Genomic DNA, 14,465 nt, shown 5'->3' on the forward strand with positions numbered 1-14,465 from the left:
CATGGCGGAAGACATGGAGAGTCGATGCTAAATCCGACATATCTCGAGGTAGGGGTCCTAAGCTAGACGTCTTGGAACGATGGTAACATGGACACCGGATTTTACCTAGATTCGGGCTCTCTCCAAGAGATAATACCCGACGTTCTGCTTTTGATTGTATTGATATGAGGGATGAAAGTGTGTTATATCGACTAGAGGGGGGTGAATTGACGATTTTTACAAGTTCGTCACTGAGGAAATTCAACTTGAGGAATTTGCTAAGCAGCGAAATACATGCAACGGAATAAGTACTCAGGTGCAAGCATAACATGGCAGTAACGCAGTCATCATGATAATATGACACAAGCACAGAGCATAGATAGCGTGTAAACAGGATAAGCATGCTGAAAATAAGATGAATGAAGAATTAGGATTGAGGAAATTGATAAAGTCTTCAGCCAAAGTCTTCAAACAGTAACGATCAAGTTCATCAACACATGAATGAGGAAATGAAAGGGTTGAGGAAATAGAACCGGTAGCTTGGTGAAGACAATAATTTGGTAGACCAGTTCCAACTGCTGTGACAGTTGTACGTCTGGTTGGAACGGCTAGATATTTAAACCTGAGGACACACAGTTCCAGACACACAGTCCTCATCGTATTCTCCTTGAGCTAAGGTCACACAGACCTCGCTCATCGTGGTAAGTCTTCAGGTGACTTCCAAATCTTCACAGACTGGGTCACTCGGCGATCCACAATTCCTCTTGGATACTCTAGACCATGACGCCTAACCGTCTGGAGGATGCACAGTCCTCAAAGGTAACAAGCGTCGGTTCCACACAAGAACAATCTCTTCAGTGATGCTCAATCACTTTGGGTTGTAGGTGTTTGGGTTTGGTTTTTTCCTCACTTGATGATTTTCGCTCAATGTCCTCGGAGGATGGGATGCTCTCAATGACAAGTGTCAGTTTCTCTCGGAGCAGCCAACCAACTAGTGGTTGTAGGGGGCGGCTATTTATAGCCGGGAGCAGTCTGACATGATAAGACATAAATGCCCTTCAATGATATAATTGTTAGGTGGATAAGATATTTTGGGACAGTTAGCGCGTAGCACAGCAACAACCGGAAATTTGAGCTCTCAAATTCCTCAGGGCTATCATGTTCCTCACTTGTAGGAAATCCGCACTAGCGAATTCCTAACTCCTCACTCAGAACAAATTCCTCAGAGACAGAAAATCTTTGTCTCTGTCACTGAAGAAATTGACGAAACTGTATGAGATCTTCAATGGCTTCACTCGAAAGGACTGGGTATGTGTAGGCTTTGAGATGAGCATCACTTGGAAAGTGTTTCCTTAGTTTTACCTCGACCCCTTTAATAGTACGGTGTTTCCTATGACTCAAGAAAGAGAGTATGGAACTACGAAAACAAAAGTCTTCATGCTTCATACTCCTCGCATCAATATCAAAGTCTTCAAGGTCACACCAATTTCCTCATTTTCAAAGTCTTCAAGAAAACCAAAGTCTTCAACTGAAGACATTCATTTTTAGGAGTCGACTTTCTTCGTAAATATCAAACTCCTCAGAGACTTATAGAACCTGTGTACACTCATAAACACATTATCCCCTTAACCTATAAGTCTTCAATACACCAAAATCACTAAGGGGCACTAGATACACTTACAAGGGATAGTACAGAGTATAGGTATCTACCACAAGATTGTTGTGTATGATTCTAATGATCTAGAATATGATCTATCAACTAGCTTGGCCTCGGTTTATATAATGCACCGGAGGCCTAGCCTTCTGCATCAACTCTGGTGGAATTTTCCTTGTATACGTCATGGGCTACCTGAAGTGACCCATTAGTGAACCGCCATGGCGGTCCTCGGCCCGACCCACCTGGTCGGGAGACGACATGATGAATACCTCCTAGTCTCTTTACTCGTTCCGTAACACATCATTCCATGATCAACTCCTTGGTCACATTGTGCACATTATGATGATGTCCTACCGAGTGGGCCCAGAGATACCTCTCCGTTTACACGGAGTGACAAATCCCAGTCTCGATTCGTGCCAACCCAACAGACACTGTCGGAGATACCTGTAGTGTACCTTTATAGCCACCCAGTTACGCTGTGACGTTTGGCACACCCAAAGCACTCCTACGGTATCCGGGAGTTGCACAATCTCGTGGTCTAAGGAAATGATACTTGACATTAGAAAAGCTTTAGCAAACGAACTACACGATCTTGTGCTAGGCTTAGTATTGGGTCTTGTCCATCACATCATTCTCCTAATGATGTGATCCCGTTATCAACGACATCCAATGTCCATGGTCAAGAAACCGTAACCATCTATTGATCAACGAGCTAGTCAACTAGAGGCTTACTAGGGACATGGTGTTGTCTATGTATCCACACATGTATCTGAGTTTCCTATCAATACAATTCTAGCATGGATAATAAACGATTATCATGAACAAGGAAATATAATAATAACCAATTTATTATTGCCTCTAGGGCATATTTCCAACAGTCTCCCACTTGCACTAGAGTCAATAATCTAGTTCACATCGCCATGTGATTAACACTCACAGGTCACATCGCCATGTGACCAACATCCAAGAGTCTACTAGACTCAATGATCTAGTTCACATCACTATGTGATAAACACTCAAACAGTTCTGGGTTTGATCATGTTATGCTTGTGAGAGAGGTTGTAGTCAACGGGTCTTGCCATATTCAGATCCCTATGTATTTTGCAAAACTTTATATCGTAGATGCTGCTACCATGTTCCACTTGGAGCTATTCCAAATTATTGCTCCATTGTACGTATCCGGTATCTCTACTCAGAGCTATCCGGATAGGTGTTAAGCTTGCATCGACGTAACTCTTTATGTCGAACTCTTTATCACCTCCATAACCGAGAAACATTTCCTTATTCCTCTAAGGATAATTTTGACTGCTATCTAGTGATCCAGTCCTAGATCACCTTTGTACCTTCTTGCCAGACATGTGGCAAGGCACACATCAGGTGCGGTACTCAGCATGGCATACCGTATAGAGCCTATGACAAGAGCATAGGGGACGACCTTCGTCCTTCCTCTTTCTTCTGCTGTGGTCAATCTTTGAGTCTTACTCAACTTCACACCATACAACTCAGGTAAGAACCCCTTCTTTGACTGATCTATTTTGAACTCCTCCAGAAACATGTCAAGGTGTGCGTTCTTTGAAAGTATCATCAGGCATCTTGATCTATCTCTATAGATCTTGATGCCCAATTTGTAAGCAGCTTTATCCAGGTCTTCCTTTGAAAAACACTCTTCAAACAACCGATTATGCTTTCCAGAAATTCTACATTATTTCGGATCTTACAATATGTCATCCACATATACTTATCAGAAATGTTGTAGTGCTCCCACTCACTTTCTTGTAAATACAAGTTTCTAGCAAACATTGTATAAACCTAAAAGCTTTGATCACTCCATCAAAGCATGTATTCTGACTCCGAGATGCTTGCTCTAGTCCATAGAAGGATTGCTGGAGCAAGCATACCTTTTAGCATCCTTAGGATCGACAAAACCTTTTATTGTATCACATACAAACTTTTCTTACAGAAACTGGTAAGAAAACTTGTTTTGGCATCCATCTGTCAGATTTCATAATCGAAAAATACAGCTAATGCTAACATGATTCCGACGGACTTAAGCATCGCTACGGGTGAGAAATTCTCATCGTAGTCAACTCCTTGAACTTGTGAAAAGACTCTTTCCCACAAGTCGCACTTCATAGACGGTAACATTACCGTCCATGTCCGTCTTCTTCTTAAAGATCCATTTATTCTCAATGGCTTGCTGATCATCGGCCAAGTCCACCAAAGTCCATACTTTGTTCTGATACATGGATCCTATCTCGGATTTCATGGCTTCCAACCATTTGTCGGAATACGGGCCCACCATCGCTTCTCCATAGCTCGTAGGTTCATTGTTGTCTAACAACATGATATCTAAGACAGGATTACCGTACCACTCAGGAGTAGTACATATCCTTGTCGACCTACGAGGTTCGATAGCAACTTGATCTGAAGCTTCATGATCACTATCATTAACTTCCTCTTCAACAGACGTAGGCTCCACAGAAAACATCTTTCTGTGTTGCATCACTCTCTGGTTGAAGTAAAGGTTCGACAACCTCATCAAGTTCTATCTTCCTCCCACTCAATTCTTTCGAGAGAAACTCCTTCTCGAGAAAGGACCCGTTCTTAGTGACAAACAATTTGCCCTCGGATCTGAGATAGAAGGTATACCCTACTGTCACCTTTGGGTATCCTATGAAGATGTGTTTGTCCGCTTTGGGTTCGAGCTTCTCCGGCTGAAGCTTTAAGCATCGCAGCCCCAAACATTAAGAAACGACAACTTTGGTTTCTTGCCAAACCAATGTTCATACGACATCGTCTCAACGGACTTAGATGGTGTCCTATCTAAAGTGAATGCAGCTGTCTCTAACGCATAACCTCAAAATGAAAACGGTAGATTGGTAAGAGACATCATAGATCGCACCATATCTCATAGTGTTCGATTACGACGTCCGGATACACCATTACCTTGTGGTGTTCCAGGTGGCTTCAACTGTGAAACAATTCCACAATGTCTTAAGTGATTGCCAAACTCATAACTCGGAAAATCCCCTTTTGATTAGATCGTTGGAACATGATCTTATTGTTATGATGATTCTTAACTTCACTCTGAAATCGCTTGAACTTTTCAAACGTTTCAGACTTGTGCTTCATTAAGTAGATATACCTATATCTACTGAAATCGTCAGTGAAGATGAGAAAATAGCGATATCCACTGCACGCTTCAATTCTCATTGGATCACACGCATCAGCATGCATGATCTCCAACAAGTCACTTGCCCGTTTCATTGTACCTGAAAACGGGGTCTTAGTCATCCTGCCCATGAGGCATGGCTCGCATGTGTCAAGCGATTCAAAATCAAGTGACTCCAAACATCCATCGACATGGAGTTTCTTCATGCATCTTATGCCAATATGACTTAAGCGGCAGTGCCACGAGAAAGTGGTACTATACTTATTAACTCTACATCTTTTGGCGTGAACATGTGTATTACCACGACCGAGATTCAATGAACCATTCACATAGGGTGCATGACCATGAAAGGTATCATTCATGTAAAACAGAATAACCATTATTCTCTAACTTAAATGAATGACCGTATTGCAATGAACATGATCTAATCATATTCATGCTCAACATAGACACCTGATAACATGTATCTAGGTTCAATACTAATCCCGAAGGCAGATGGAGCGTGCGATGGTGATCTCATCAACTTTGGAAACACTTCCAACACACATCGTCACCTCGCCCTTAGCCAGTCTCTGTTTAGTCTGTAGCTTTTGCTTCAAGTCACCAATAATAGCAACTGAACCGGTATCCAATATCCAGGTGCTACCAGGAGTACTAGTGAGGTACACATTAATAACACGTATATACTTTGTTGAAGCCGCCAGCCTACTTATCTACCATGCATTTGGGGTAATTCCGCTACCAGTGACCGTTCCCCTTACAATAGAAGCACTTAGTCTCGGGTTTGGGTTCAACCTTGGGTTCCTTCACTGGAGCGGCAACTGGTTTGCCATCCATGAAGTTTCCCTTTTAGCCCTTGCCCTTCTTGAAACAAGTGGTCTTGTTAAACCATCAACACTTGATTCTCCTTCTTGATTTCTATCTTTTGCGGTCTTAAGCACCGCGAACAGCTCTGGGATCAACTCCATCCCTTGCATGTCATAGTTCATCACGAAGATCTAGTAGCTTAGTGATAGCGGCTAGAGAACTCTATCAATCACTATCTTATCTGGAAGTTTAACTCCCACTTGATTTAAGTGATTGTAGCACCCAGACATTCTGAGCACATGCTCACTAGCTGAGCTATTCTCCTCCATCTTGTTGGCAAAAAGAACTTGTCAGAGGTCTCACACCTCTCAACACGGGCATGAGCCTGAAATCCCAATTTCAGCTCTTGGAACATCTCATATGTTCTATGGCGTTTAAAACGTCATTGGAATCCCGATTCTAAGCCGTAAAGTATGGTGCACTAAACTATCAAATAGTCATCAGGATGTGTCTGTTAGGTGTTCACAACATCCACAGACGACGTTGTAGGGGTTTGCACATCGAGCGGTGCATCAAAGACGTAAGCCTTCTGTGTAGCAGTGAGGACACTCCTTGGACTATGGACCTAGTCCGCATCATTGCTTACAATATCTTTCAACTTAATCTTTCTCTAGGAACGTATTGAAACAGGGAGCTACAACGTGAGCTATTTATCTACAACATATTTGCAAAGACAATTTAGACTATGTTCATGATAATTGAGTTCATCTAATCAAATTATTTAATGAACTCCCACTCGGATAGACATCCCTCTAGTCATCTAAGTGAAACATGATCCGAATCGACTAGTCCGTGTCCGATCATCACGTGAGACGGACTAGTCATAAACGGTGAACATCTCATGTTGATCGTATCTTCTATACGACTCATGTTCGACCTTTCGGTCTTCCGTGTTCCGAGGCCATGTCTGTACATGCTAGGCTCGTCAAGTCAACCTAAGTGTATTGCGTGTGTAAATCTGGCTTACACCCGTTGTATTCGAACGTTAGAATCTATCACACCTGATCATCACGTGGTGCTTCGAAACAACGAACCTTCGCAACGGTGCACAGTTAGGGGGAACACTTTCTTGAAATTTTAGTGAGGGATCATCTTATTTAAGCTACCGTCGTTCTAAGCAAATAAGATGTAAAACATGATAAACATCACATGCAATCAAATAGTGACATGATATGGCCAATATCATTTTGCTCCTTATGATCTCCATCTTCGGGGCTCCATGATCATCGTTGTCACCGGCATGACACCATGATCTCCATCATCGTGTCTTCTTGAAGTTGTCTCGTCATCTATTACTTCTACTACTATGGCTAATGCTTTAGCAATAAAGTAAAGTAATTACATGACGTTTATGTTGACACGCAGGTCATAAATAAATTAAGACAACTCCTATGGCTCCTGCCGGTTGTCATACTCATCGACATGCAAGTCGTGATTCCTATTACAAGAACATGATCAATCTCATACATCACATATATCATTCATCACATCCTTTTGGCCATATCACATCACAAGGCATATGCTGCAAAAACAAGTTAGACGTCCTCTAATTGTTGTTGCAAGTTTTTACGTGGCTGCTATAGGTTTCTAGCAAGAACGTTTCTTACCTACGCCAAAACCACAACGTGATATGCCAATTTCTATTTACCCTTCATAAGGACCCTTTTCATCGAATCCGATCTGACTAAAGTGGGAGAGAGAGACACCCGCTAGCCACCTTATGCAACTAGTGCATGTCAGTCGGTGGAACCAGTCTCACGTAAGCGTACGTGTAAGGTCGGTCCGGGCCGCTTCATCCCACGATGCCGCTGAATCAAGATAATACTAGTAACGGCAAGCAAATTGGCAATATCGACGCCCACAACCGCTTTGTTTTCTACTCGTGCATAGAAACTACGCATAGACCTAGCTCATGATGCCACTGTTGGGGATCATAGCAGAAATTTAAAATTTTCTACACATCACCAAGATCAATCTATGGAGTAATCTAGCAACGAGGGGAAGGGGAGTGCATCTACATACCCTTGTAGATCGCTAAGCGGAAGCGTTGCAAGAACGCGGATGAAGGAGTCGTACTCGCAGCGATTCAGATCGCGGTTGATTCCGATCTAGCACCGAACGGACGGCACCTCCGCATTCAACACACGTACAGCCTGGGGACGTCTCCTGCTTCTTGATCCAGCAAGGGGAGAGGAGAAGTTGAGGAAGAACTCCAGCATCACGACGACGTGGTGGTGGAGCTTGTGGTATTCCTGCAAGGCTTCGCCAAGCTCTATGGAGGAGGAGGAAGAGTTGGAGGAGGGAGGGCTGCACCAGGGAAGAGGTCATGGCTGCCCCCCCCCACCCCTCCACTATATATAGGGGCAAGGGGAGAGGGGGAGGTGTTGGGGAACGTAGCAGAAATTCAAAATTTTCCTACGTGTCACCAAGATCTATCTATGGAGAGACCAGCAACGAGTAGAAAGAGAGTGCATCTACATACCCTTGTAGATCGCTAAGCGGAAGCGTTCAAGTGAACGGGGTTGATGGAGTCGTACTCGTCGTGATTCAATTCACCGATGATCAAGTGCCGAACGCACGGCACCTCCGCGTTCAACACACGTACAGCCCGGTGACGTCTCCCACGCCTTGATCCAGCAAGGAGAGAGGGAGAGGTTGAGGAAGACTCCATCCAACAGCAGCACAACGGCGTGGTGGTGGTGGAGGAGCGTGGCAATCCAGCAGGGCTTCGCCAAGCACCATGGGAGAGGAGGAGTAGGAAGAGAGGTAGAGGGCTGCGCCAGAACTTCGTGTATAGCTCCCATGCGCCTCCCCACTATATATAGGGGTGGAGGGGCTGGTTTCTTGCCCTCCAAGTCCATTGGGGCGTTGGCCAAGGTGGGAGGAAAGAAATCTCATTATTTTCTTCCCCACCGATTGTTATCCCCCCTTTTTAGGGATCTTGATCTTATCCCTTCGGGATATGATCTTATTCCTTCTAAGGGGGGATCTTGGTGCGCCTTGACCAGGGGTGTGGGGCCTTGCCCCCACTACCCACGTACATGTGGGTCCCCCCATGCAGGTGGGCCCCACTCCGGAACCTTCTAGAACCTTCCCGGTACAATACCAAAAAATCCCGAACATTTTCCGGTGGCCAAAATAGGACTTCCCATATATAAATCTTTACCTCCGGACCATTCCGGAACTCCTCGTGACATCCGGGATCTCATCCGGGACTCCGAACAACATTCGTTAACCACATACAAACTTCCTTTATAACCCTAGCGTCATCGAACCTTAAGTGTGTAGACCCTACGGGTTCGGGAGACATGTAGACATGACCGAGACGTTCTCCGGTCAATAACCAACAGCGGGATCTGGATACCCATGATGGCTCCCACATGTTCCACGATGATCTCATCGGATGAACCACGATGTCAAGGACTTAATCAATCCCGTATTCAATTCCCTTTGTCTATCGGTATGTTACTTGCCCGAGATTCGATCGTCGGTATCCAATACCTTGTTCAATCTCGTTACCGGCAAGTCACTTTACTCGTTCCGTAACACATCATCCCGTGATCAACTCCTTGGTCACATTGCGCATATGATGATGTCCTACCGAGTGGGCCCAGAGATACCTCTCCGTTTACACGGAGTGACAAATCCCAGTCTCGATCCGCATAAAACAATAGATACTTTCGGAGATACCTGTAGTGTACCTTTATAGTCACCCAATTACGTTGTGACGTTTGATACACCCAAAGCACTCCTACGGTATCCAGGAGTTACACGCTCTCATGGTCGAAGGAAGAGATACTTGACATTGGCAAAGCTCTAGCAAATGAACTACACGATCTTTTGTGCTAGTCTTAGGATTGGGTCTTGTCCATCACATCATTCTCCTAATTATGTGATCCCGTTATCAACGACATCCAATGTCCATAGCCAGGAAACCATGACTATCTGTTGATCACAACGAGCTAGTCAACTAGAGGCTCACTAGGGACATATTGTGGTCTATGTATTCACACGTGTATTACGATTTCCGGATAATACAGTTATAGCATGAATAAAAGACAATTATCATGAACAAGGAAATATAATAATAATACTTTTATTATTGCCTCTAGGGCATATTTCCAACAGTCTCCCACTTGCACTAGAGTCAATAATCTAGTTCACATCGCCATGTGATTAACACTCACAGGTCACATCGCCATGTGACTAATACCCAAGAGTTTACTAGAGTCAGTAGTCTAGTTCACATCACTATGTGATTAACACTCAATGAGTTTTATGTTTGATCATGTTGCTTGTGAGAGAGATTTTTAGTCAACGGGTCTGAACCTTTCAGATCCGTGTGTGCTTTATAAATCTCTATGTCATCTCCTAGATGCAGCTACCACGCTCTATTTGGAGCTATTCCAAACAACTGTTCTACTTGGAGCTATTCTAAATTATTGCTCCATTATATGTATCCGGTCTCTCTACTCAGAGCTATCCGGATAGGTGTCAAGCTTGCATCGTCGTAACCTTTACGACGAACTCTTTTACCACCTCCATAATCGAGAAAATTTCTTAGTCCACTAGTTACTAAGGATAACTTTGACCGCTGTCCTGTGAGCCATTCTTGGATCACTCTTGTACCCCTTGACTGACTCATGGCAAGGCACACTTCAGGTGCGGTACATAGTATAGCATACTGAAGAGCCTACGTCTTAAGCATAGGGGACGACCTTCATCCTTTCTCTCTATTCTGCCGTGGTCGAGCTTTAAGTCTTAACTTCGTACCTTACAACTCAGGCAAGAACTCCTTCTTTGACTGGTCCATCTTGAACACATTCAAGATCATGTCAAGGTATGTGCTCATTTGAAAGTATTATTAAGCATTTTGATCTATCCTTATAGATCTTGATGCTCAATGTTCAAGTAGCTTAATCCAGGCTTTCCATTGAAAAACACTTTCAAAATAACCCTATATGCTTTCCAGAAATTCTACGTCATTTCTGATCAACAATATGTCAACAACATATACTCATCAGAAATTCTATAGTGCTCCCACTCACTTCTTTGGAAATACAAGTTTCTCATAAACTTTGTACAAACCCAAAATTTTTGATCATCATCAAAGCATACATTCCAACTCCGAGATGCTCACTCCAGTCCTTAGAAGGATTGCTGGAGCTTTGCATACTTATTAGCATCTTTCGGGATTGACAAAACCTTCCGGTTGTATCACATACAACCTTTCCTCATTAAAATCGTCGAGGAAACAATGTTTTGACAACCTATCTGCAAGATTTCATAAATAATGCAGTAATCGCTAATATAATTCCAACAGACTCTTAGCATCGCTACGAGTGAGAAAATCTCATCGTAGTCAACTCCTTGAACTTGTCGAAAAACATCTTAACGACAAGTCGAGCTTTCTTAATGGTGACATTTACCATCATTGTCCGTCTTCCTTTTGAAATCCATCTGTACTCATTAGCCTTACGACCATCGAGCCGTTCTGCCAAAGTCTACACTTTGTTTTCATACATGGATCCTCTCTCGGATTTTATGGCCTCAAGCCATTTATCGGAATCCGGGCCCACCATCGCTTCTCCATAGCTCGTAGGTTCATTGTTGTCTAGCAACATGACCTTCAAGACAGGATTACGTACCACTCTGAAGTAGTACGCATCCTTGTCATCCTACGAGGTTTGGGAGTGACTTGATTCGAAGTTTCATGATCAATATCATAAGCTTCCACTTCAATTGGTGTAGGTGCCACAGGAACAACTCCCTGTGCCCTGTCACACACTAGTTGAAGAGACGGTTCAATAACCTCATCAAGTCTCCACCATCCTCCCACTCAATTCTTTCGAGAGAAACTTTTCCTCGAGAAAGGACCCGATTCTAGAAACAATCCATATTGCTTTTGGATCTGAATTAGGAGGTATACCCAACTGTTTTGGGTTTCCTATGAAGATGCATTTTATCCGCTTTGGGTTCGAGCTTATCAACCTGAAACTTTTTCATATAAGCGTCGCAGCCCCAAACTTTTAAGAAACGACAACTTAGGTTTCTCTAAACCATAATTCATACGGTGTCATCTCATCGGAATTACGTGGTGCCCTATTTAAAGTGAATGTGGTTGTCTCTAATGCCTAACCCATAAACTATAGTGGTACTTCGATAAGAGACATCATGGTATGCATCATATCCAATAGGGTGCAGTTATGATGTTCGGACACACCATCACACTATGGTGTTCCAGGCTGTATTAGTTGTGAAACAATTTCCACAATGTCTTAATTCTGTGCCAAACTCGTGATTCAGATATTCATCTCTATGATCATATCATAGATCTTTTATCCTCTTGTCACGACGATCTTTCAACTTCACACTGAAATTACTTGAACCTTTCAATAATTCAGACTCGTGATTCATCAAGTAAATATACTCAACATCTACTCGAATCATCTGTGAAGTAAGAACATAACGATATTCACTGCATGCCTCAGCACTCATTTGACTGCACACATCAAAATGTGTTACTTCCAACAAGTTGCTATCTTGTTCCATCTTACTGAAAACGAGGCTTTTCAGTCATCTTGCCCATGTGGTATGATTTGCATGTCCCAAGTGATTCAAAATCAAGTGAGTCAAAACGGTCCATTTGCATGGAGTTTCTTCATGCATATACACCAATAGACATGGTTCGCATGTCTCAAACTTTTCAAAAACGAGTGAGCCCAAAGATCCATCAACATGGAGCTTCTTCATGCGTTTTAAACCAATATGACTTACATGGCAGTGCCACCAGTAAGTGGTACTATCATTACTATCTTTTGGCATGAAAATGTGTATCACTACGATCGAGATTCAATAAACCATTCCTTTAGGTGCAAGACCATTGAAGGTATTATTCAAAAATAGAGTAACCATTATTCTCCTTAAATGAATAACCGTATTGCGATAGACATAATCCAATCATGTCTATGCTCAACGCAAACACCAATCTCGGTGGTAGAGGGAGCGTGCGATGCTTGATCATATCAACCTTGGAAACACTTCCAACATATATCGTCAGCTCACCTTTAGCTAGTCTCCGTTTATTCCGTAGCTTTTGTTTCGAGTTACTAACACTTAGCAACCGAACCGGTATCCAATACCCTGGTGCTACTAGGAGTACTAGTAAAGTACACATTAACATAATGTATATCCAATATACTTCTATCGACCTTGCCAGCCTTCTCATCTACCAAGTATCTAGGGTAATGCTGCTCCAGTGGTTGTTCCCCTTATTACAGAAGCACTTAGTCTCGGGTTTGGGTTCAACCTTGGGTTTCTTCACTAGAGCAGCAGCTGAATTGCCGTTTCATGAAGTATCCCTTTGTTCCCTTACCCTTCTTGAAACTAGTGGTTTCACCAACCATCAACAATTGATGCTCCTTCTTGATTTCTACTTTCGCGGTGTCAAACATCATGAATATTTCAAGGATCATCATATCTATCCCTGATATGTTATAGTTAATCACGAAGCTCTAGCAGCTTGGTGGCAATGACTTTGGGGAAACATCACTATCTCATCTGGAGGATCAACTCCCACTCGATTCAAGTGATTGTTGTGCTCAGACAATCTGAGCACAAGCTCAACGATTGAGCTTTTCTCCCTTAGTTTGCAGGCTAAGAAAATCGTCGGAGGTCTTATACCTCTTGACGTGGGCACGAGCCTGAAATCCCAATTTCAGCCCTCGAAACATCTCATATGTTCCGCGACGTTTCGAAAACGTCTTTGGTGCCTCTACTTAAACCATTTAATTGAACTATCACGTAGTTATCAAAACGTGTATGTCCGATGTTCGCAACATCGACAACGACATTGGGGTTCAGCACACAGCGGTGCATTAAGGACATAAGCTTTCTACTGATCGCATAATCGCTACTATCAACTTTCAACTATATTTTCTCTAGGAACATATCTAAATAGTGGAACTAAAGCGCGAGCTTACGACATAATTTGCAAAAGGTCTTTTGACTATGTTCAGGATAATTAAGTTCATCTTATGAACTCCCACTTAGATAGACATCCCTCTGGTCATCTAAGTGATCACATGATCCGAGTCAACTAGGCCGTGTCCGATCATCACGTGAGACGGACTAGTCATCATCGGTGAACATCTTCATGTTGATCGTATCTACCATACGACTCATGCTCAACCTTTCGGTCTCCGTGTTCCGAGGCCATGTCTGCACATGCTAGGCTCGTCAAGTTAACCCTAAGTGTTTTTGCTGTGTAAAACTGTCTTACACCCGTTGTATGTGAACGTAAGAATCCATCACACCCGATCATCACGTGGTGCTTAGAAGCGACGAACTGTAGCAACGATGCACAGTTAGGGGAGAACACTTCTTGAAATTTTGTAAGGGATCATCTTATTTACTACTGTCGTCCTAAGCAAACAAGATGCATAAACATGATAAACATCACATGCAATCAAATAGTGACATGATATGGCCAATATCATTTTGCTCCTTTTGATCTTCATCTTCGGGGCTCCATGATCATCATCGTCACCGGCACGACACCATGATCTCCATCATCATGATCTCCATCATCGTGTCTTCATGAAGTTGTCACGCCAACGACTACTTCTACTTCTATCACTAACGCGTTTAGCAATAAAGTAAAGTAGTTTACATGGCGTTCTTCAATGACACGCAGGTCATACAATAAATAAAGACAACTCCTATGGCTCCTGCCGGTTGTCATACTCATCGACATGCAAGTCGTGAATCCTATTACAAGAACATGATCAA

This window comes from Triticum dicoccoides, chromosome 2A (genome assembly GCF_002162155.2).
Source record: "Triticum dicoccoides isolate Atlit2015 ecotype Zavitan chromosome 2A, WEW_v2.0, whole genome shotgun sequence".
NCBI lineage: Eukaryota > Viridiplantae > Streptophyta > Magnoliopsida > Poales > Poaceae > Triticum > Triticum dicoccoides.